Source organism: Panthera pardus, unplaced genomic scaffold (genome assembly GCF_024362965.1).
Source record: "Panthera pardus isolate Hobbes unplaced genomic scaffold, ASM2436296v1 HiC_scaffold_11, whole genome shotgun sequence".
Taxonomy (NCBI): Eukaryota; Metazoa; Chordata; class Mammalia; order Carnivora; family Felidae; genus Panthera; species Panthera pardus.
In genome coordinates, this window is record NW_026526666.1 from 61,293,131 (window position 1) to 61,317,490 (window position 24,360).

At 47.8% G+C, this 24,360-nt stretch overlaps 1 long non-coding RNA gene across 1 annotated transcript in view; it reads left to right on the forward strand.

Moving 5' to 3' along the window:
- The window catches only part of LOC109266802 (uncharacterized), an 80,646-nt gene extending 60,383 nt beyond the window's left edge, over positions 1–20,263 (forward strand). The window contains exon 3 of the long non-coding RNA XR_008419466.1: positions 20,101–20,263. This is a non-coding gene — a long non-coding RNA (uncharacterized LOC109266802). The remainder of the gene's footprint in view (positions 1–20,100) is intronic.
- The last annotated feature ends 4,097 nt before the right edge of the window (positions 20,264–24,360 follow it).

A 24,360-nucleotide genomic window follows, 5' to 3' on the forward strand; every position in this document is an offset into this window, starting at 1 on the left:
CCAACATCTGTTGTTGCCTGAGTTGTTAATGTTATAGGCTAAGGTCATTCTAATGCCTTTGTATCCTAGGCAAGCAAACCAAAATTTAAGCCTTTAAATCCCTCAAGTTTAAGAAATCAAAACCTAAGGATAATCAATCCCAGCCTAATAGGCTTTCCCAAATAAGGCAACCACTGCTTAAGCTATGGCCAATCCGGTAATTCCCTAGCCATACTTCCTTGTCTTCTCTGCGAACGTCTTGCCCCCAGCTCCTCCATGGGAGCACTCCTGCCATGGGAGCACTGCTAATCACTACCGGTTTGGTGCTGCCTCATTCAAATTGATTTTTACTCAAATAAGCCCATTTTTTTTCTTCTTTAAACATTTTTAAAGTTTATTTCTTTATTTTGAGAAAGAGAAGGAGAGAGAGAGAGAGAGAGAGAGAGAGAGAGAGAAGAATCCCGAGCAGGCTGTGCACTGTCAGTACCCCTCAAAGCTCTTAAAATTTTTACTGTCCCCAGCTTATCTTTTCACACAACCAAATACCATATCATCATAGACTGAATGCAAAAGAGGATGGGTGTGAAGCCTACTTAATAAAAAAAAAAAAAAAAAAAAAAAAAGAAGAGGAGGGGCCCCTGGGTGGCTCAGTCCATTAGGCATCTGACTTTTGCTTTTGGCTCAGGTCATGATCTCATGGTTCGTGGGTTTGACCCCTGCACTGGGCTCTAGAGACTGCTGGGGATTCTCTGTCTTCTTTTCCTTTAAAAATTTTTTTGAATGTTTATTTATTTTTTGAGAGAGACAGAGACAGAATGCAAGTGGGTTAGGGGCAGAGAGAGGGAGAGACACAGAATCTGAAGCGGGCTCCAGGCTCTGGGCTGTCAGCACTGGAGCCCTATGCGGGGCCTGAACTCACTTGCTGTGAGATGATGACCTGAGCCAAAGTTGGACACTCAACCGAGTGAGCCACCCAGGTGCCCCAATTCTCTCTCTTCTTCCTTTCTTTCCTGTTCTCTCTGCCCTTCCCCCACTTGCCCGTGCGTTTGCACTCTCTTTTTCTCAAAATGAATAAACTTAAAAAAAAAAAAGAGGCTACAGAAATCCACCTGTATGCTAATAAATCAGACATTAAAGGAATTTGTAAACTTGTGAAACAATGCCATTCTTCTCGCTAATTTTCATATAGATTTTTTCACTTAACATGTTATTTAGATTAATGTGTAGTGGGTTTGGTATTATTGTAAAGAAATTAATAAATGTTTTTAACTTTTTTTTTTTTTAACATTTATTTATTTTGAGACAGAGAGAGACAGAGCATGAACGGGGGAGGGGCAGAGAGAGAGGGAGACACAGAACCAGAAGCAGGCTCCAGGCTCTGAGCCATCAGCCCAGAGCCCGACGTGGGGCTCGAACTCACGGACCGCGAGATGGTGACCTGAGCTGAAGTCGGACGCTTAACCGACTGAGCCACCCAGGCGCCCCAATAAATGTTTTTAAAAGCATAGGGCAAGTGCTACAAGTATGATATTAATAGTCACTATACCACAGCATATAGTGTTGCTGTCAGTTCTCCCCCCGGACTGTGAGGCCCCCCAGAGCAGGGCCTGTCTCTGATTCATCCTGTGTCTTAGTGCTGAGCTTTGTATCCGTTAGAGGGCATCAAGTTTGGAGAGTGAATGAATGAGAAGCTGAAAGAAGACAGGGCAGATCCCAGCTGGATTCCTGATGGATAGCTAGACTCATGAACCTGGGAGCTCAAGTCCAAAATGCTAAGAGTGGGACGTGAATGGGACCTGGATGAAGATGGGAGCATGTAGGGGCCGGAGAGGAGGGTCCCAGTGTCTGCAGTCAGTCTGGTGGGATAGCCTTCCGTGAGCTGTGTCCAGTGCTGGCCAGTGGGTACGGCAGGCTGTCTATAGACACAGGATGGAGACCGGCCCCACCTGCTGCTGGGGCTGGGTAACACAGCCTGCCTGATTCCACCTGGGTTGCCAACCTACGGGGCTCCGTGTGTGCCACCGTGCGGGCTTGGGGAGATCAGAGCTGAAAAAATTAAGCCCGGAGCATTAAATACGAGTCTTTCCTAAGTTTCCAAACTACGTTTTACATAATTAGGTGCGTGTTTGACCATCTTGTCTTTGTGAATTGTTATTCCGAGGTATTTTTGGACATCCGGGAAGGAAGGGAAAAATGTCATCAATGTCTACTTGGTGCCAGGCGCTTTATTTATGTTTCCTCATTTAATCCTTGCAAACGCCTCATGAGGAAGGTGCTAGGATAGACTTTTAGGATATGAGGAAACTGAGGTTCAGAGAGCGTAAGTAATGTCTTTGTGGTCTAGCTGGGACTTGAACCTGAGTCTGTGTGAGTATGAAGTCCACACCCTTGAAAAAACCCAAATTCATTCATTCATTCATTCTTTCATTCATTCTATCTATCTATCTATCTATTTATTTTTGCCACTAATATATATTTACTGCCTAAAAATGAGAAAATACTGAAACAAGTGAAAAATAAAAATTACCCATTAATTCTATCATCCAAAAATAAAAATTATTGTCACGTTGGTATGTCTTTTCAGACTTCTCCCCCATGTATATTTGTAACGTGTTTTTCTGCTTAACAATATATATTATAAACATCTTTCTGCATCTATAAATACGTTTCTGTATAATTTAAAAAGGGCTGCCTCGTAGTTTGTTCTATGAATGTGCCATTCATTGAACCAATCCTCTGTTAAATATTTAGTTTGATGTAATTTGTCGCTAGTGTTAAAAAATGCTGCAGTGAGCCTCTTTGCAGTTCAATCTGTGTGTACATCTTTGCTTCCTTAGGCTAGAATCCTAAAAATGCAGTTGATGATTTAAAGTACATTTCAGTTTTTTTAAATTTTTTTTTAACGTTTATTTATTTTTGAGACAGAGAGAGACAGAGCATGAACAGGGGAGGGTCAGAGAGAGAGGGAGACACAGACTCTGAAACACGCTCCAGGCTCTGAGCAGTCAGCACAGAGCCCGACGTGGGGCTCGAACTCACGGACCGCAAGATCATGACCTGAGCCAAAGTTGGACACTTAACTGACTGAGCCACCCAGGTGCCCCAAGCATACGACTTTTTTTTTTTTTTTAATTTTTTTTTCTAACGTTTATTTATTTTTGAGACAGAGCATGAACGGGGGAGGGTCAGAGAGAGAGGGAGACACAGAATCGGAAGCAGGCTCCAGGCTCTGAGCTGTCAGCAGAGAGCCCGACGCGGGGCTCGAACTCACAGACCGCGAGATCATGACCTGAGCCGAAGTCGGACGCTTAACCGACTGAGCCACCCAGGTGCCCCTAGTACATTTCAGTTTTAAAGACATTTCCGTATACCGTATTGTCAAGTTATCCCCCCGGAAAGCTGTAAAAATTTTTAATTGCTGCTACCACTGGGTGAACATTCCTGCTTCCCTGTTCCCTCAAATGTCGTATCAAAGGATGCCTGCCAGTTGGATAACCAAACACAAAATATCTATTGTAGTAAATCTGTGTTCTTCCAGTGCCACCTTCTTGTTTTTTTCCATCCAGTTTGAGTAGTGCTGTATACTAGGAAATGAACATTTTTAATATGTTAATTACCCGAGGAGACACATTTCTATTTCCTGTATGAGCTGGGTGGGGGTGGCGGTGGCCAGGGAGCCACATGGGAGGGAAGGCGTGGCTCTGACTTGGGTTAGGTAGTGGGACAGGTTGCACGGAGAGGGATTGGATACTGGTAATCATTCTCACCAACTGGTAATCATTCTCACCAACGGGGTGTTGGCTGTTAGTGAGAGTCTGGCCCAACTGCACAGGGGAAGGGTGAGTCCCGTCAAGGTGTGCTTGCTCCCCAGGGACTGTGGTGGGCAGTCCAGACTGAGAACAGGTGCCTAGAAATCCACCAGGGTGAGTGGGGTGTATGGGGAGAGGGGTGGACAGGCATCCCGATAGGGGACAGATAATAGGGAAAACAGCCGTGCACTCTTGTGGATGCCAGCCTCAGGAGGACTGGGGAGAAGTGGAATTTCACATGTAGAAAAGAATGCTCTCTTTGGCAGCTACATGTCCTACCCACTGATCCCCAATGGCTTGGCCACCAAAGGGTCTTACAGTTTGTCAATCATGCGGTGAATTCTCCACAACCGTGCTGGCTTTCAGGACGTAGACATCTACTTTGTGAGGTCTCTGGCAGTGTATCTTTGACTCAAGGGGAGACTGTTAATGAGATTGAAGGGTCTCAGAAGCCCAATTGTTCATGTAACTTGCTAATTCAAGGTTGCAGGAATGGAATGTTCCCACAGGCATAATAAGCTCAGGCTTTCCCTGAAAGCAGACCTACCGGTAAAACTAACCCCTAGGTGCAAGGTTGTGTGGCAAGCATGAAATAGGAACAAGGAGAATTAGGTCCCTATAACATCTTTATGAGACCCATCAGTTATTGACCACACAGTAGGGGCAGTCTGCCAGTGGGGCTGTAAATGCTGGAAATTGTTCGGCTGAATCTTCTCCATAGGCGGTGTCCTTTGGTTTGACTTTGTAACCTTCTCTTTTTTTCAGTTGAAACGGTCGGCCAGCTCCCTTGCTGTGTGACCTGCCTTCCTTTAGAAGTCATCGGGGTTTTCGGCATCTCCTGCCTGGGAGCCCATCTAGGTCTTTCAGATGACTTTGCATATTTCTGTTCTCATCCACTGATGTGAAGGGTCAAATCTGAGTGCAGTCGTCGTTCATTTACCTCCAAGTTGTCCCACGTTGTGCTTACCTCTAAAGGCCTTGGGGTTGGCTGCAGGACAGGGTCTGGCGAGAGCAAAGGCCCAATCCTGAAAAGAACCTGGGGGCTGGCGGGACGCCTCAGCAGAGGGTAGGCACAGGGACAGGTGGGGACTGAGGCTCTGACATTGGTCTGCAGAAGCACCATGAGCACCTTCACTGAAATCGGGGCCACCCTCTGCATGAGCTCAGCAGGCTGATCTGCTTGAACCGCCAGACCCCGACTGCCCATATCTGGGCTCCTCAGTGTCCCTAATTAGTGAACCTGGAGGCCTGGTGGGAGAGGGCAAGTGGCCCCAACTGCAGGGATGAGAGGGCGTTCGAGGCAGGGGCCTCACACAAAGTGAGGATGGAAACCAGTCACTGGCCCAGCAGTGTCTACGCTTAAGTAGGTGTGGAGTGGGGAACTGCCCCGTCCTGTGCCTTGTTGCAAAATGCACGAAGGCAGCCTACTTACACAGAGACACTCCGACCTATGAGATAAAGTACACTTCGAGTCAAGAGTGGCAAAGCGAGGGGAAAGGTGAGACAGGAGGAGGAGGCTGTGGGCAGGTGAGGTAAATTCAGACAGCACCCCTGCTCACAAGCCCATCCTGTTGCTGCCGGAGAGCCACTCACCCTGGCCAGTGTTGCTGGCAGTCTAGGGTACGAGGGGCCCAGCAAACCCATTCTTCAGAGCCCAGCTCCTGTGTCTCACCTGGCCGAAGAAGTTCTACCAAACCTAAAGGGACACAAGGCACATATTTTGAGATGTAAACATAACTTCTCTGAAAGACTCCAGTTGGCTGAAAGCAGAGACTCTGTGTGTGTCTTATTTGCTCTGGAAGGACAAGCCTCGGGAGATAGGATTTGGGCATTAGAGCTGAGTTCCATCCCGGTTCTGCAACATCACCTATGTGACCTTAGAAAGCGCTTTAACTTCTCTGAGCTTCAAGAAGCTGCCGAGAGGATTTAAGGGGGAAGGTTTTTTTTTGTTTGTTTCGGTTTGTTTTTTTAATATAATTTTTTGTCAAGTTAGCTAACATACCAGCGTATACAGTGTGCTCTTGGTTTTGGGGGTAGATTCCCGTGATCCACTGCTCACCCACAACACCCAGTGCTCCTCCCAAAGTGGGGAAGGAGTTTTGGGCTGGTTTTCATGGACGGAGAATCTGGCACTCAGTGAAGGCACAATTTGTCGGGGTTCTCTACTTGCTCTGTATGCGGCAGGTTCAGATCTAACTGACCTCATGGGCTCTCGGCAAAGGAGGCTCCAGAAAGCTTCAGTGGCTTGTCAGAGACCCCAAAGCTGGATGCAGGGAGCCAAACCTGGACCTTCTGGTTTCACAGTCCTTGCTTTTTCTACTCTGCATACGGCCTCTCCCCAGCACCCTCTGTTCAGCTGTCTGCCAGAGAATTTGCCTTTCAGAAAGGGTCCCAAGTTAGCAGAAATGTCATGGGGTCGCCAAGACAAGTGCCTGCTTGTCCTTGGGGTGCTTCTGACCTTTGCTTCATGCCACCACTCTGGGCTATTTTGGACCTTGGGGATGTAAGGAAGGTCTGTGATGGGAAGACAGCTTCATGCTGCCAAGAGCCATCGAGAGAACCTTTGCATTGGAGCCTGCCGAGTGCACTCAAGCCTGCTGGCTTTGCTGAACAGCCAAGAATCCCCCACCCTTGGGAGAAAACTTAGAAGTAGAACCTTTCCAGGAGGCATTCTGGAACGAAGGCGAGGGGGAACAGAAGCTAGACGGGGTGCCAGGAGACCTCATTGTTGTGGAACGTGGTAGAGGAAGTGGGCGTCAGACGGCCGGGTGCCGGGGAGTAAGACCAGGGTGGGCTTGGTGTTGAGGTGGCCCCCACAGGGAGTCGAGTTCCTGTGCAAGCGGACATTCACTTACCCTCAGGATCTCTCGGGACTGTCTGGGTGTGTGGGTTCAGACTAGAAAAACATCTCCTTGGCTGCAGGCTCTCAGTGGCTACTAGCTATTTTCTCCTTCTCCAACCAGGGCAGGCTTCGTGCTCAAGGACTCAGCCTTGCAGACACGGGCTGCGGAGGGAGCCCCAGCCCAGCCACATAACCCCGCAGCCCTAGGGACTGCTTTCGCAAGGTCCAGGGCCGCTGAGGTTCGGTGGCTGAGAGCACAGTGATGTCGCTTAGTTTTTTCCTTCACAGAAAGAAGAGAAGTTTACATAAATGGGATTAGGTCCCAATCAGGAAGACGTTGTCCATGCTATTAATTAGTGAAATGATACAGTCACTGTTTATGGAGTGTCCACTCTGTGTCGGGGTGACCCTGGGTGATAGGAGCACAAAAATGAGGAAGGTAGAGGCCGTGCCTTAAAGAGTCCTGTGATGGGGACAGGTATCTACACAGGTGAGGAGGCAAGCTGTGGTCCTGCAGGGCCTTGTGGGCAGACCAAGGACGCATGGAGCTTCACCAGTGCTGGTAAAACAACTGACGGGTTCTTAGCGGACAAGTGGCAAGCTCTCTGGCTACTTGGGGGTGAATTGGAGTGGAACAAGCCTGAAAGCAGGTAGACCCCCAGATTTCAGAAACATTCAGGAATTTAAGAAAGACATGCGGTTATAGGCAGCCTAATCCTGGAAGTATTAACTGCCATCCAACTTTAATGAGAACCTATATTGATTTTTCACTTGGCACTTTATGAACTGTATTTACAGCTCTTTTGAGCCTCCTGAAACTCCCTTTCGGCATCCCTGAGGTTTCCCCAGTTGTCCGTTCGTATGAGGTTCAGACTCAATTCCTGAGAGGTTCACGGCGCCTTTCTTTACAAGTGGGATGGCTGGGATTTCCCCCTCATGAAGAGCATGAGGGCACCTTTCTGTTCCTTCCAGATTTCACTGGGTTTCCTCTTAACGCTCCTTACTCTTTTCTGGTTCCTGAGTTTGGGTGGCCTTTTGGGTATGTAACTCACGAGGGGTGGGGTTGTTGAATGTGGGAAGCCCCAGGGCACGGCCAAACTAGTAGAAGTATTTACCTGAAACAGTTCAGGCTGGGAGGGGAGAACCAGAATGTTGTTAGCTGGGAGGTGATCTCAACATCTGGGGGGAGCAAGTAGAGGGTCAAGTTTATAAGGCAAGGCGAAGATATAAATGGAAAGTGGGCCATGCAATTAGAATCTAGGAGCTTCAGGAGCAGCATGGAGTCAGGGTGGAGAGAGAGACAAAGACATATAGTTCAGGACTAGGCCCACAAGAAACAAGATTGTGCCCTGTGTGCCCCTTTCTCTGTGGTTCCATGCACGAGGGGTTCAGGCACTGTGGCTCAGTAGAAGCAGGCAGATCAATGAGGCAAAAGATAAGCTTGAATAGGAATACAGGTTTAATAGTGTTTTTAGACAGAAGCGGAAAAAAAAGTAATCAAAGAAAAATAGGATTCTAGTAAAAAGCAGAAAGCAAAGGATAAGTAGTGTTAACACCCACTTGTGTTTATGAACTGTGGCGGCTGAGACTCTGTTTCATACATGACATTCAACACCAAACCTCTACTCATATTAGATAGACCTGGCAATGGAAGGAACGGTGAGTACAGGCCTGCCATAGTAAGGTCTAGGAACGGAGATGCTGGGGGGAGTTTTGTGAAAATAGGTACGTTCACACCAGCCAGTTTGAAGCTTCTAAAAAACTTTGTTTTTTCTTGATGGTGTAGGTGTTTCCAGTTAAGCATGTCAGTGAAAGCAGATTTACGAGTCTTTCCTCCGCCTTTCTCCACTGGTGCGAGGGTGGGTTTCTAGTTAGGGATTGCTCATTTTGGGATGTTTTTAACTTAGATCGGGGAGGATAGTGGTCACGGCTGCCTTGACCGCTCTCCTTGCCTCTTGCTATCATCCAAGCTGACGGAGACCATTCTGTGGCCCACTGAAAGGGGGCTCCATGACCTGAGGGACACTGTGAAGGTATTCCCTGTGCAGAGGTAGCTCCGGGAAAGAAATGCAGCCCATGTTCAGCTTGCTAAACCACGTGCACTGGCATAGTGGAGGCGGTGCCTTTTTCTAATGTACATGAAAACATCATACGGGCCAGCGGTGGCCTTGTCCTGACGTCATGTGTGATACTCTTCAGCCAATCACATTTGCTATTCATAGCGGTCGGGTGAATCAGAGGGATGTGGATTATTATGTTGCCCAACTTCAGGTGACTTCCTTGGGCTGTTCACTCTGTTCGCCAGAGCCGGAAGTTGAACCCACTGAAGTTTAATCATAAATCCAGTGTTCTTTCCATGGTGCCGCCTGCCGGCACCTGCCCCTCACCACGCTCCCATCATGGGAATTCCCAGCAAGCAGGGACTCAGAGGTGCTGCCAGGACAGGGGTCCTAGTTCAGCAGCACGCGGCCTGGTGGAAGTGCACGCTTCTCCGAAACACAGCAGCGGGCTGGTGCCCGTGCCCGCGTGGGAAGTGCTCGCTGAACATCTGACCCCGTCTGCCTCAAATTCTTCTCAACCCTTTTTAGCAACTTTTAGGCTTTTCCCTTGCAGGGTGGGGTAGAGAGAGGCAAGGGTGGGGGTGGTGGTGGGGGGGCGGGGGGCGGAACTGGGTGGGTTTGCAAAACATTAATGAATATAATCTGTGCCTTTTCCCTGACCCAGCTTGGCCAGCTGTACTGGTCTGAAATTCCACATTCCATTGTCCTTCTAAGAAAACAGAATTGGCTCTGTTCAGCCCTCGGAATTGTCTGTGTAGACTTGTTTGAGAGAATTTGCAAACCAGATGGATTTACTGTTTACTGTCTCTTCTAGTCCCAGGGAAAAACAGTATTTCCAGAGACCATCAGCAGCATGTTCTGAAAGGTTTCCCAATCATTATTGTTCACGTTGTGGTCAATACTACAGCTTAATCCAGTTTTCTCACCTCTTACCTCTCTGTATGCACACGTATCACACCCTAGCCTAGTGGTCAGCTGTTGGGTTTACTACCCAGATCCTTTCTCTGCAAACTAGCCTTCTTTGTCCATCTGTATGGTTCCAGTAATGGGGCTCTGGTAGCCGCTTGTACAACGCCATCCCCACGATTGTCCCGCTCACAGGTGATTAGACCAGAGGCGTGCACCCCACTCAAGCAAGTCTTGGGAACTTTGGGACTGGGACAGTGAGGAAGGTTCTGTCTGTCTTTGGGTTGCTCGCTCTGCATGGCATAACTTAGAAGAAGCTGCCTGCCATGTGGTCTGTCACTAGACGGCAGGTGGGGGTGGGGGGCAGATTCAGAAGCTGGTATAAACAGAAGGAGAAAAATGAAGCAACTTTCAAAGAGAAGCTGAGGATGAAAGCTAGGCATAGAGCTTCCAGACGTGTTTGACTCAATCGCGTTCTGTCCTTTGGGTTCCCTGATATCCATGTGATAAAATGCTCTTTTTCTTTTTTTTTTCTCCTCCTCAAATTACCCTCAGTTGGGTTCTATTAACTACAATTAAGAGTCTTTTCTGTTACTGTAGCCAGATTTTTCTCAAAATGTAATCCCGGGACCAACTTCAGCATCTTTACCGGAGAACATGTTAAAGGGGCAAATTCTCAGGCTGTATCCCAGACGTGCTGAATCAGAAAATCTGGAGGGGAGGCCCAGCAATGTGGGTTTTAACAAGCCCTGCAGACATCTCAAGTTTGAGAACCACTGGCCTCGCCGTCTGTTGGCGTGGATGGAAGAGCATGGACCTAGAGGCACAATGGCCTGGATTTGGATCCTGGACCTGTGCGCTAGTGATATGATTGGGTAAGTCACCTCATCTCTTGGAGACTCCGCTTTCTCAGCAGTGAAATGGAGGGTAACGATTGTTTATATTGTATAGCAGCTGTAAGAGAAGCACACATTTCTCTGGGCATGTGAAGAGCAGTGGTTTCAATCTTGCCTCTGTGGACCCTGTTCTGACATGAGAAGAGAAGCCGATTCACCCAGGTCGTGCCCCATGGAGACAAAACCTGAGTTGTTGTGTGTTTTTTTTTTTTTTAAGAACTCATCACCCTAACAGAACAGGTTACTGTTTGGAGTTTATACCAAGTCTGTGCCCCCAGATCTTAGTATTGGTACTAGACTCCCCTAGGCTATCGCTGGATGGTTGGGAATTAAGCCCGATTAATCTGAAACTCATTGTGATTCCCCAGGTTTCGCTGGCCTATTTTCCTGCTATGTTACGAGAACTATGCAGTCTGGGCCATCCTAGAATAAAACGAGATCAGGAGATCAGCTGGCTTATATTCGAAGAAGGAAAGCGCAGGCTTCCATTCATTAATTTATTCCTTTACTTATGCATCCACTTACTCATTCACTGATTCATTCACTGACTCATTCATTCATTCATTCATTCATCCGCCTGACACTCACTGAGCTGCTTCTCTGTCGAGACACCATGCTAGATACTAGAGACTTATGGATAAGGCCATTGTGTCCCCCTACCCCCAACTACTAATTGTTGACAGATGACAGTATGAGCAAAGACCCAGAGGTGGGAAATGGTCGTGGCATGAGGAGATCGGAGCCAGGAGATAGGTCTTGCTGAAGCAAAGAGTGAGTGTTAGGAAGTTATTGAGGCACGAGAATCAGAGACGGTTAGAGAATGGGAATCAACATCTGCTTCGGTTTCCACAGCACACTGTCCTGTAATTAACAGTGGTGAGTGTTTCGCAAGGACCTCCCGGTTCTTTGGGCCGCATTTGAGCCGATCCCGGATGGATGACCCTACAGTAGGTAGATTCATCTGCCAAATACTGCTCATGCTGTTCATACCCCACGAGGAGTGGGCTGGTTAGCTCTCATTAAAAAGGAATCCTTGTGCCTGCTACTGCTTGACAGCTGAATCCGTCCAACCCCAAGTGAACTCTTTCTGGTATCCAGAAAGTCTGGCTATTGTCTGGACAAATCTCCACCCAGTTCTTGGCTTTCATATCACTGGAACCTCCAGTTATATGCAAAATGGGGCAAAAACATCCAACGTCTCCCCAGACAGCTCTGCAGGAAATACATCCAATTGGATGCTTCCTCAGACATATCCTTTAGGGAAGTCTGAGACTAGGAGTTCAGATGCAGAAGAGGTGTGGCTGGTCTGGGAGGGAAGATGGCTACTCAGTGGTTGAGTGTGAAACACTGCCTCCCATTTTACAGGTGGTTTTTCTCTTTGTGTCAACTAAAGAACGGCCTAATGACAGTAAAATTATACCCTTCTTATTCCCAGACTTTAAAGAAAAGAACAGAAATAATGACTAGCTTGTCACATGGGGTTGATAACATCCTTGACCTCATTTGACCCTTGCCACTACCCTAGTGGAGGTTACGAGCATTTTATTCCCCCTTACCGGATGACGAGAGGAGGTCCATTCCACGCAAGTGTCTGAGCCTCTTTTTAATCCCAATTTCTTGACTGTAGATTTTATGCTCATTCTACTGTACCAGGCTGTTCTCAAGTAAAACCTTTGTTGCCAGTACTTAGGATTACAAGGAACTTCCTGGGGGGGGGGGCCTCTCAGAAATATGGAAACAAGATTATCCTTTGAGAGTTAAAGTTTAAGACAGGCACAAGAGGATTAGTGAGGAGACAGGATGGCTCCCAGGATTCTGAGAGTCAACTGATCTTAATCCGGCCATAGATCTCCAATATATTTGAAGAAGGAAGGAAAACAGAGTCAGAGAGGGAAATTTTGGCACTCTGTCCATGCTGCGTGCTAGGAATCACATAAGACTATCTTAATTGGGTGCTATTAGATAGTGTAGTCATGTAACTCCTCCTGCGCTGATCCCTAGGTCACTCTGTGATCGTCAGCGTGTCTAATGTGACATCCCAAGCCGTGTGGCCCAGAAGGTAGAGAATGTACTAGTCGTGTTGATGTGTGGATTCTACTTCCATGTTATGGTACCTTCCTGCGCTCACTGTCCAATAACACACGAGCGATCTGGTTTCCAGATTAGCCCTTGGTGTGCAGGAGAGAAAGATCGGCTCTTGGGGGATGACAACACAGTGTTTCTTAGCCTTTGCAGCTATAGGATAAATCCACAACTTGGGCAAATTCGGTAAGGGAGTGAATAAAATGCTTGCCTGGAAGACATCTGGGAAGACTTAACCGTGTACTGCCTTCCCTTGACAATGTGTCTTCTTTGCTTCGCGGATGCAAGCCTGAGGCCTGTGGCCATTCCCATAGGCTTGGCCTTGTTCTTACTAGAAGCCAGTAGCGCTCGCACATCCAGGCCTAATGTCAATTCCTACCCAGATCACTGGCTGATCACCTGATGAATTCACGATAACTTCCTAGGAACTCTGAGGAAGGCAGGATGAGTGGGACAAGGTCTCTCCAATTCAAGTGCTTAATCTTGCAGTAGAGACAGGTTTGTGCCTAGGTAACTTTAATCATTTCGGTGGTTTTCTGTATTCCCTGAATTCACCAGCCATCTACAAAACATTATGCTATGTGGTTTCATTTGCTTTTCACAAGTAGCCCATGAACAGATGCAAACATAGAGTCTCAAGAAGTGAAGGGGTCACAGAGCTGGTACACGACCAAACGTAGCTCCGATGCCCAAGACATCAGCTGTGGGCAAAGGGTGTCACTGGCATTAGATAGGAGGGTAGAGCAAGGGACTGAAATTGCTCTTCTGGTAATTTCCACTCACCACTCTCGTTCTCTTTTGGGAGCTCATCAGAATTGTCCCTAGGCAATTTGTATGCCTTCATTGGTATACAAGAGATCTGGCCAATCACATGGATCCCAGTCTGGAGTTCTCGTCTAATATGAATTAACAAAGAGAGTCTAGGAACCATTTACGATAACAAAATATTATAATGGAAGTTATGTCTTTATCTCAGATGATGCAGCACACACTGATGAAGCTGTTTTGGCTGTCCCACTTCTTTTGAGAGTTTCATTCTAGGGAGGGAAGCCTATCTGTGAAACTTTTTTTTTTTTAAAGTGAACTCTGTGCCCAACGTGGGGTTGGCAAACTCATGACTCCAAGATCAAGAGTCACATACTCTACCGGCTGAGCCAGCCAAGCACCCCCTTCCATAGCTAAATAAGCATTTTAAAACATTTTCTTTCAAACTTATAACAATAATACATTCTCACTGCAAACAATTCAAATAGCAGAGAGTATTTATTTTTTAGCTGCTGGAGAGCCATTGAAGGATTTTTACGCTGGGGCCTATATGCAGGAGGATTGGCATTCGGAAAGATCCTCCTGGCTGCAGAGTGGAGGTTGGCTCATAGCTGGTCCTGGCTGGAGGCAGGAAGCCTGGGATACCAGCAAGGAGGCCACAGTGTGATTTCAGCCAGAGATGGCAGCGGGGCTGAGCCAGGCAGAGGCTGCTGAGGCGGATTTCAGAGATCATTGGGCGGAAAAGCGTGTGTTGGGTGACTGAAGAAGAAGGAAAATAAAACAACTTTGACTTCAGAAAGTGGCCTTGCTAGACAAGCCTTTTCACAAGCTCTTCTCCTGGAAAGGGCCTTGAAGGCACAGCTAACCAAACAACCATCCCTCCCGGGCAAGGGCTCCCCACGAGGTGAATGGTTTGCCGTATTTCCGATTCCAGGAACTGGCTGGAATAACACTTATGCAATGGGAACACACGAGGCCCACCTCCAGGAGCCTGGCTGGGGCAGAACTTGGCAAGGCTGGAATCCTCCGTGCAGTGGAAAGTCCTCCTGATCTGCTACAAAAGAGCGTCCCTTGGATGTGTGACTTTGAGGGGACGTCAGAGCTAGCCGCGTGGATGGCTGCGTGGGCCTGGAGCCGCTGGCAAGGAGGAGCTCAGGGTGTGCGTCAGACCCAACAGGACAATGCACAGGCGGGAAACTCTGCTGCCTCTCCCATGCCGTGGATGGAGTGAGCGCTCAGGAGCCACCATAGCCTGCCGTGTCACTTCAGCACCGTGTGACCCCGGGCAAGTCACTTAACCTCTTTGATCCTCAGTGTCCTTGTGTGTGAAATGGGATCTGCGTAGCAGCCATCTCCTGGGCTGTTGTAAGAATAGGAAACGTGAGGGAACACTGCTAATACTGTGCCCAGCCCCTTGGGGAAAGTCAGTACTTGGTGGTTACTGGTTGAAAGATCGTGACTCTCAGGGAGCCCGGGTGGCTTAGTCCGTTGAGCCTCCGACTTTGGCTCAGGTCATGATCTCACGGTCTGTGAGTTCGAGCCCTGTGTCGGGCTCTGTGCTGACAGCTCAGAGCCTGGCACCTGCTTCAGATTCTGTGTCTCCTTCTCTCTCTGCCCCTCCCCTACTCATGCTCTGTCTCTCTTGCTCTGTCTCTGTCTCTCTCTCAAAAATAAATAAACAAAAAATTTATAAGAAAGATCGTGACTCTCTACCAAATACAGCTCTCAGGAGATTGAGGGGCCGGGGGGCAGGGGAGACAGAAGGCCATCTGTCAAATCAAAGAATAAGTAAGAATAAACTTGCAACAATAAGGGCAGGCTCAGTGTATGCGTGTGAGGTGGGTAGGCTCCTGAATAGTTGTCTGCAGTCCAAATGTATGCAAATCAAATCATTCTCAAAGCCTCAAGGCAGTTGCTTACATCCAGATATCCCAGAGGGGGATCTTTCTGTAAAGTTGCTACCGCTGATTATTATAATATGGTGCTACTGTCTCACCTGGAGCTCTTAGAGGAAAGGGACAACTGGTACAGCTTTAGCATCTCGTTCCTACATTTTATTCTTTGTTAAACCAAACTGATGCAGTCCTTTCTGGTGTCGTGTTCCCTGAGCAATCCAGAATTGTAGGTGAAGGCTGGAGTCAGGTGGGGTGGGGCCACCTGTGTTTCAGGGGAGGCGGCTGGAGGGCAGTGGGATCACGTGGGTTGCCTAAATTCACTCAGGGGGCAAGCAGCAGGGTCAGAATCCAGACCCGTGTCTTCTCTCAGTCCTGTGTTTATCTCTCTCAGCTGTTGGCTCTTTCCAGGGAGGCGATGAGCCCTCCTTCTTCTCCTGCACACACGTAAAAGGCATGACATGGACAAGCTTGGGGGTGGGGATGGGATTTCAGCACGGAGCATGGATGTTTTATGTCTGGGTGCAAGCATGAAGGATAAATACTCATGGGGAGACTCCCTTCCCTCACTCTCCACCCTGGCTGGGTATGTGGGAGGGAATTCTGGGTCACTGCCTCCCCCGCCAACACATTCAGAATGTTAATAACATGTTCTTCGGGGAACGGCCCCAAAATTCTCACACCCAACTCAACACCAAGTTCTTGGTCTTAGAGGGTTCTAGCATGATTAGCCAGAAAAATCTTCCCAGCTTTCCTCCTAGGCCTCTCCCAGCCTGGTCACCTCTCTAGGAGTGACCTACAGTGCTGGCTAGGAGCACCTGGGGAACCTGAATTTGGCTGTCCCTGCTCCGTTGAGAAGCGGGATGTGCTTTTACCCATCAAAGTAGTGCCCAGTGTTCATGGCCGTCAAGGATGCGCTGTTCTCAGATTTTTGTGACAAGTGACGAGGGAGTTCCCTCATACTCCTTCCTGTGTGCACTCCTCACTCAAACCCCGCATGCTAGTTACCACATGGCCCCAAGAAGGGCACTCTTGCCAAACCACATGCCTTTGGTCTTGCCCTTTGCTCACTTGCCTGTCGGGTGATAAGGAAATCAGGAAAATTATGCAGCCCGCAGCCAGGCTTATATTTGAGTATTCCCTGGGCCCTCAGAGGAGGAGTACCCCGAGAATATGACCTACGTCTGGGTTTGCAGACTTCTTTCACCCACCTGGTATCTTAGGGGGAGGGAGGTTACCTGCACTTACACCTGAGAAAACTAGGGTTTTGCAGCATCTGCCCCTACCTGCCCTCAGGCATCACTAGGTACTTCTCCAAGCCCCACGTGGTAGGCACAGCTAAGTTCTCCCTATGCTGACGCCCTTTCTGTTCCTCTAGCACTCCCAAGTCATTCCTGCCTCAAGGCCTTGGCACCCACTCTTCCCTCCTTCTGAAGTGTGCCTCCCCATCTGTTTAGCTCCGTGCCCTCACCCAGGTCCCAACTCTGATGCCTCCTTCTCCAGGAGCCTTCTGCCCCCGCCCCCTGCCCAACCACACAGCCCCGCTTCCCTGAGACAAGAGCACCAGAATTCAGAGCTAACCGTCCTTCTCCCGAGGGCAGTGGGAGGACTTCTTTTCAGCCCTTCGTAGTGTTGGGATCACTGCCATCTCCAGCACCTCTGTTTCAGCCCTGCCAGAACCAGAAGGAAGGGGTGGGGGGCACTCAGCCAACGGGAGACCCTTGTCCCAGTGCCCCACTCCCCACACTGTCTTCAGATGGGTGGTCACCACTTCTTCAGCATTTCCTGCCCCAGTGTGTCCTCTGACCAATGTAAATCTCACTGAGCTCTGTCTAATCTTTCAAAAACCCATAAGGCTCCTGTTCTGATAGATCCACAGACCGTGGAGGGGAAGACGGAAACCTATTTCCTCTGTGAGGCTGACTAGGGGCTGAATTACCTGTGATGGAAAATGCCACTGGTTTGCTTTGTCCTTACCCCTGGAGCTTATAGCAAGACAATCCGTTTTTTCAGCTCTGGTTCATAGGCTAGTGTGCATATCTCAGTCATTAAAGGCACCTTTCGGAAACATGTGAAGTGTCTCCTCTGTGGTCTCTCTAAGCCCAGTGATGTCCCCGGCGCTGCTTGAAGGGCAAAGCCTGGTTTGCTTCCCTCTCGTGGACAGACATACGTGCTATGTGCTTTTGTCCACAGTGTTTTGGTCCACACTGCTTTCAAGTCCATTGCTTCGGTTTTTGATTTCTGGACTTGCCTTGCCTTTTGACCCTGCTAATCAGATTTACTTATTCTGCCACCCCTGGGCCTCCCTGTCAACCCTGAATTCTGGCCCCTGGTGGTTTAACTGGTGCCTGAACCTCATCAACCTTGGCAGTTTCCCCCAGTGGACAATCCCACTGGGTTCCTAGGGGCCCCCAAGCTAGAACTGATACTCAGAATTGCCCAGCTGGTGCTCGGTTTGCCCCGTGACTCATTCCATTTATACTCCAGGGCATAGTATATTCCTCCACCTTGAAGGGAATGTATTCACCCGACATCTGCTCTCAACACTTCCAGAATGCCCAGCGCTGTCCTGGGTGAGCATTCTAAGGAAAGCGACAGGCTTGTCAAAACAGAGGAAGTGGACTTTGGAGTTGGAGAAATTCGAGTTCAAAATAAAGCTGCGTCACCTAGCCACGTGAGCTTGGGTAAATGATTTGGCTCTTTGAGCCTCAGTTGTCTCATCTGTGTACTAGAGATAATTACTACCTTACCTAATGGCGATGAGTGATTTAGAATATTCAGTGGGACAAAGTATTTAAAATACCTGTTCAGGAGATGCCAAATGAGTAGTAGCTACGTGCAAACACAGGCATACCAGCAGACACACTGGTATATTTTGCAAAGAAAAAAGCATGAGCCTCAAGTCTTGAGATATTACCTAATGCTTCCCCTATTTATTTGTCCTGGGCCATCTTTTCCCCACACCCTGCTTACTAGCACGTAACTTGTGCTTACCAGAAGAGGCAGCCAATATGGGATTGTTAATTTATTTGTGAACAGTTTCCTAAAATAGGGTTCCCGCGTGCCGCCTTCTAAGTGTGACTGCGAAACAGCACGTGTGCCGTGGACGCGTGTGCATGTGTGTGTGTGCTCCTGTGTGTGAGACAACATCAAGCATAGTACGTGTTTCATGCTCGGCAGGGCCCTCTCATGTGTATCCTTTGATTAGCATTTATTTTTAAGCGGGATGAAAATCCCAAAACATAAATTTATCATGTGAACCATTTCTGAGAGCGCAGCTCAGAAGTGTTAAACGTATTCTTGTGTGACCCATGTCCAGAACTTTTTCACCTTGCAAAACTGAAACTCTCTGCACCCATAAACAACCCCCAGTTCCCCTCTCCTGCCAGCCCCTGGCAACTTCTGTTCTACTTTCTGTTTCTGTAAATTTGACTACTCTAGTGACCTTATGTAAATAAAAGCACACAGTATTTTTCTTTTTGACTGGCATATGTATTCTCCTACTTAACCATCACAACCACTTTGGGAGACAGGCCTTATTGTTACTTGTGCCTGATGGGTGAGGAAATAAAACGTAAGAGATTCTTTGGTTTCACGTGGATAGCATGTGACACGGGCGGGATTTGAACTCAGGTCTTGTGGCTCCATGTTGAATGTATATACACGGGTACATACAGAAAAACTGTCCCGAAAACCAGACATGTGTATGTTTTGCACACATTGAAATCTCTCCCTACATATATTCACCTATTCATAAATGTGGCTATATGTGGCATTATCTGAAGGAGGAAAGACGTGTTTGGCTCTGAATCTGTCCTGTGTGGTTGTTGGGACACTGAGAAATGGGAATATGAAATTGCCCCTGTTGCCCCCCGTGGTCTGGAGGCATATTTGGGGAAGCCTGTGCAATGACTGGAAGGAGCTCAGGCTCGAGTAAGGATGGGCTCCAGCCCTTACTAGCTGGGGACTCGGGTTTGTCAGGCCTCTTGCAGATGAGAAGACAGGTCAGAGGGTCCAGGGAGATAGTGTGTGTGGAGGGCCCCGCTCTGGCCCACAGCATCCCCCCCTTCACACCACGGACTGGCTGTCTCTGGAAGCACCTCTTTGCCTCATCTCTAAGTCCTGGGTTCTAAGGGAGGGTTGTTTTCCCTCCCTCTCCTCTCCCTGACCTTCCCCCCTCTCCCTCCCTCTCTCCCTTAACTGCCCCACCTCTAAAGGCTTGAGCCTTTGGAGGAATTCACTAAGAAACCAAATTCTGTGTTGAGGCTGACTGCCGAACTCCCAGGCCTCGCTGTCAGGGAGATTTCTGGGCCTTTAATGAGGAGAGAATTTGATCCTCAGACTCCTTGTTAAGATAAAGACCTGGCGGGTTTATTAACTCTGTCCAGCTGGGGTACAGGCTCACAGAGAAATAATTAAACACTCCCTGCCTAAGAATGGTCAGGGTCTCGGGGAAAACCTGGCCTGGACCTTGCGAGAAAGGGGAGAAGGGTGATTGGTTACCCCTGGGGCAGGAATCATTTCTTCAGAGCCTAAAGCTTGAGAAGAGAAGAGCGTGTCTTTCTCCCTGAAAGGACTCGCTTCCTATTCCCCTCCATTGTAGACCGACAGAGTTCATTTATTCGTTCGGCAGATATTTATTGAATACCCGCTGTATGCCAGACACTGTGCTGAGTTTGGGGTGAGGGTGGAGGTACTCCGAGGACAGCCAGCTCATTATACCATTTTATATAGAAAGAGACTGAGCGCAGAAAGAAGTAACTTGTCTACGATGGCGGGATCAGTCAGGACTTTGTCCTGTCCTCACTGATGTGAAATACCTCCTCTTGCATGCCAAGCAGCTCTGACCGCCCCCTGCCTCTCTCCTAGGATTTGACCTTCTTTGGGATCAGCACTCGAGAATGCAGCCGCTAGATTGTCAGCCCTCTGTAGGTGGAGCCATGCCCACCACCTCTCAGCGGACCCTGAGGCTGAATCTCAGTGCTCTGTTTACTGCAGGTGAGTGATCTCTTAACATAGATGGAATTCAATGAATAAGGTAGGGTAAAGGAAGAATATGCAAGGGGAAGGATGTAAATGGTCTTAGAAGGAGGAATGGTGTTCAAGAGAGAGAAGATTAGGAAAGAGGGAGAGAGAGAGAGAGAGAGAGTGTGTGGTATGCACGCGGGCACACTCACGTGGCTAGGGGAGTGTGTGTGTGTGTGTGTGTGTGTGTGTGTGTGTATGGGCCATTTCAGACGCCATAACCTAAGGGGTCCTTAATGAAACATGGCCTGTTTGCAGAATGGTGATACGGAAGACCTGAACTGGAAGATATGTTCATGAGGCAGGCACGCAGGGAGGAAGGCGGAAGGACACGGGTGCTGGGGTTGGTGTTGGGGGCGGGAGAGCGTGAAGTCCAAATCTCCACTCTGTGCTTTGCTAGCCGTGTGCCTTTGGGCAAGTCGCTTATCTCAGCCTGTTTTCTCTTGTGACATGATGGCAGTGCTGACGGCTGCACAGCGCTTGCAGGCACCCTGTGTGCTGTGCGCGTCAACAGCACCCGTCCCCCTTCCCGGTTTCTTTTAGGCGTGCACGATCAATTCGCCTTCGCCTTTCAACAACAGCGGAGAGGGCAGTTTTGCGATTGATGGTGTGAGTCTATAAGGAAACGTAGGGGCTGATCCCGTAGCATAAGATGAGAGGCTGAAGAGTTTGGATAGCATCTCCAAGCTGGAAGAGGTTGGAGGTTGTGATGAATGATGTGAACAGTCTGTTTGCTTTTAGAAAGTTGCGCTCAGGATTTGTAACAAATCTGAGTCTGAAGGCAGATCAGGCGGGTGCTTAAAGGGCCTAAGTGAGAAGAGAAATTCCCTAGAATAATGTGGTACAAGGGGATGGGGAGGAAAGGGAAGGACAAATTACAAAAGAACAACAGCAGTAGTAACTAATGTTCACTGAGTATTTGCTGTGTCCCTGGTATTGTCTAAGCATCTCAGGGACTTTGCTCATTTAATGTATCAAATGTATTAACTTGTCCTACACCCATGGCACACCTGAGGTGAACACCATTCTTAACACTTTTTGGAGGTAAGGAAACTGAGGCATGGAGAAGTTGAGGTGCAAATAAGGCAGGTTTCCACCCCAGTTTAATTTAGAATGGATTTTTTAAAAAGTTCTTAAGCATACCCACACTGTAGAAAAATCAATAAAAATACTGATTTTCTCGGTCTTTCATATCCAATGAGAGTAGGTCGCTATGTTTCCTTTTAAAGTGTTTTAGACTCTTTTATCCATAACTTACGTGTAATTGTAATAATGATGTACATTTACAAATATCACAAGCATAGGATGATGATAGTTTTAAATGGTGTTTAATATTTTATTTGCATGGATAGACCAGAGCTATTTTTTTCTGCTAATATGAACATCTTGGAACATAAATCCTTGACAGCACCTTTTATTGTGTTTTAAAGATACATTTCCTGATGTTGAATTACTGAATGAAATACAGTACCAATTTCACGGATCTTAATTCATATTTCCACGATTGCTTTTTCCATGGGGTTGAACTTGCAGTGTCCTCAACGATGCAGGATGCTATCGATTTCACGCACCCTTGCCAGCATTTGGTATTATTGTTGTGGTTGTTGTTTGTTATTAGGAGAAATATGGTCAATCCCTTTCACTCCACATTGCATCTCTTATTGGAGTGCATCGTTTTCCTTCATGGAGGATTGATACTTCCTGCTTCTCTTCAGTTGTTATTATTTTTTGGTGAAGGCCATTTTTTCCAAGCATCATCTTGCATGTTAGGATGAGTCAAGGACAAAAGGGGAGGAGGAGAGGGGTAAAGTTGAGGAGCGCAGGCGAATGCTTGAGCCAAGTGTCAGTGCCGTCTGGGAAATGGGGAGGCTTGCTCTTTTCTGGCTAGTATCTTCTTTTTCCTTCTTACTACAAAAATATGTTCATTGCAGGGAAAAAAAATACATATAAGGACAAGAGATAAAATCACCCATATTCCCACTGTTCAGAGAGAAGTCCTTTAGCATTTTAGTATATGTGCTTACAGAATCTCTCTCTCTATGTACAAAACTTTATATATAACAGGTACACACACACACACACACACACACACACACACACTCACATATCGGTGTAATAGCATCTATTTTGAGCTTTTTTTCTCCCAACACTGGGCTTCTAGCTCTTCCTACCTTCTCTTTCTCTTTCACTCTCTCTCATCATTTAAATGCATGTGATTTTACAGGTGTCATTTGTCATTTTCTTACTCAGAACACCTCAAAGGCCTGAGAGGTGGGGTCAGGTGTCAGGGTCCTAGAGGAATCCCCCATTTGTGGGTCTCAACCAAGTGACTCAGCTGGCTGAAGTTATTTCTGTTTTTTTTTAAAATCTGATTCTGGGGCGCCTGGGTGGCGCAGTCGGTTAAGCGTCCGACTTCAGCCAGGTCACGATCTTGCGGTCCGTGAGTTCGAGCCCCGCGTCAGGCTCTGGGCTGATGGCTCGGAGCCTGGAGCCTGTTTCCGATTCTGTGTCTCCCTCTCTCTCTCTGCCCCTCCCCCGTTCATGCTCTGTCTCTCTCTGTCCCAAAAATAAATTAAAAAAAAAAAAAAAAACGTTGAAAAAATAAAATCTGATTCTATTGGCTGCCATGTTCTTTCAACTGATGGAGGACAGTTTAGCAAGATTTGGAAGTAGAAACCTGGGATAAGTGTTACATGTGGGCTCATGCACATATCCATTTTGGTTCAATGCTAGTCGATTTTCTCTAAATAAGTGTTGAAAAGGGCCATGTTGAACTGACCTCAGTACTTCTTTGATTAAAGAATTAAAGTTTCAAGGAAAGATTTCTTTACAGGCCTAATTTATGGAAGAGGAGTTCCATTCTTTTCTCTTGCTCCTTTCAGGCATTCTGAGCCTTTTAAAGTCTGATCTAGAGTGATAGTTGGGTTCTAATGAGGCCCAGCAGACTACTGGCCCCTAAATTCCCAGTCACAGGCAGAACGTTGGATGGACGGTTCAACACACTTGTGTTGCATCCCTGCTCTGTGACAGGCTCTTTTACATACATTTAATCTATTTAACTTTCCTACCTCCCCAGACCTCAGTTCCTCCATCTGTAAGTTGGAAATAATAAAAATCCCGACTTCATAGGTTGGCTGTGGGAGTAAATGATATATAAGGAAGGTGAGAGCTTACAGGAGCTGGCACACAGGAGTCAATGCTAGCTCTTGTTGTGTAAGGGGCTGGGATGCTATTTTCACCGCATCACTTGTTACCAGGACCTGTAACACTGGAAGCTTCACTAGAAGGCTCACCTGCAGCCCCTATATACCATCCCATTCAATCGCTCCACCATTCCTTGTAGGGAAACAGTTATCTTCCGTTTTAAGAATGTATTCATTTATTCATGATAAAGCACCTCCTTGGGGCACCTGGGAGGCTTAAGCGGTTAAGCGACTCTTGGTTTTGGCTCAGGTCACGATCTCATGGTTTTGTGAATTCAAGTCCCGTGTCAGGCTCTGTGCTGGCAGTGCAGAGCCTTCTTGAGATTCTCTCTCTCTTTGCCTCTCCCTCACTTGTGCTGCCTCTGTCTCTCTCAAAATAAACTTAAAAAAAATAAAGCTCCTCCTCTACACCAAGTGCTATTCTAGATTCTGGGGACACAGTGGGAAGCAGAGCAAATTTCCTGCTCTCATAGAGCTTACATGCACATTCAGGAGACAGACAACTTGCAACCGAATGGGTGCTTTAGGTGGTAGTAAGGTCAGGAGGGGGAATAGAGCAGGATTGGGGGGTAATGGCGTGGTAAATAGGAGGTCACTGTTGTGCAGAAGGGTAAGGGAAGACCTCTCTGATGGTATGATATTCGAGCAGAGGGGTAGAAAAAGTAAGAGACTGAGCCCCACGGATAATCAGGGGAGGCACAATCCAGGAAGTGGGAACAGCTCCTACCAGGGCTCTGAGGTAGAAATGAGCCCATTGGAGGTTGGAGGCACAGTGGAGGGTGGTGTGGGATGGGTTGGGATGGCTTGAGAGGGAGTGTGGTAGGAGAAGAGGGAAGAAAAGAAGTTCTGGTTGTGAGAGAGGAGGGCGTATTTCGTAAAGCCCCCCGTGATACTGTAAGTA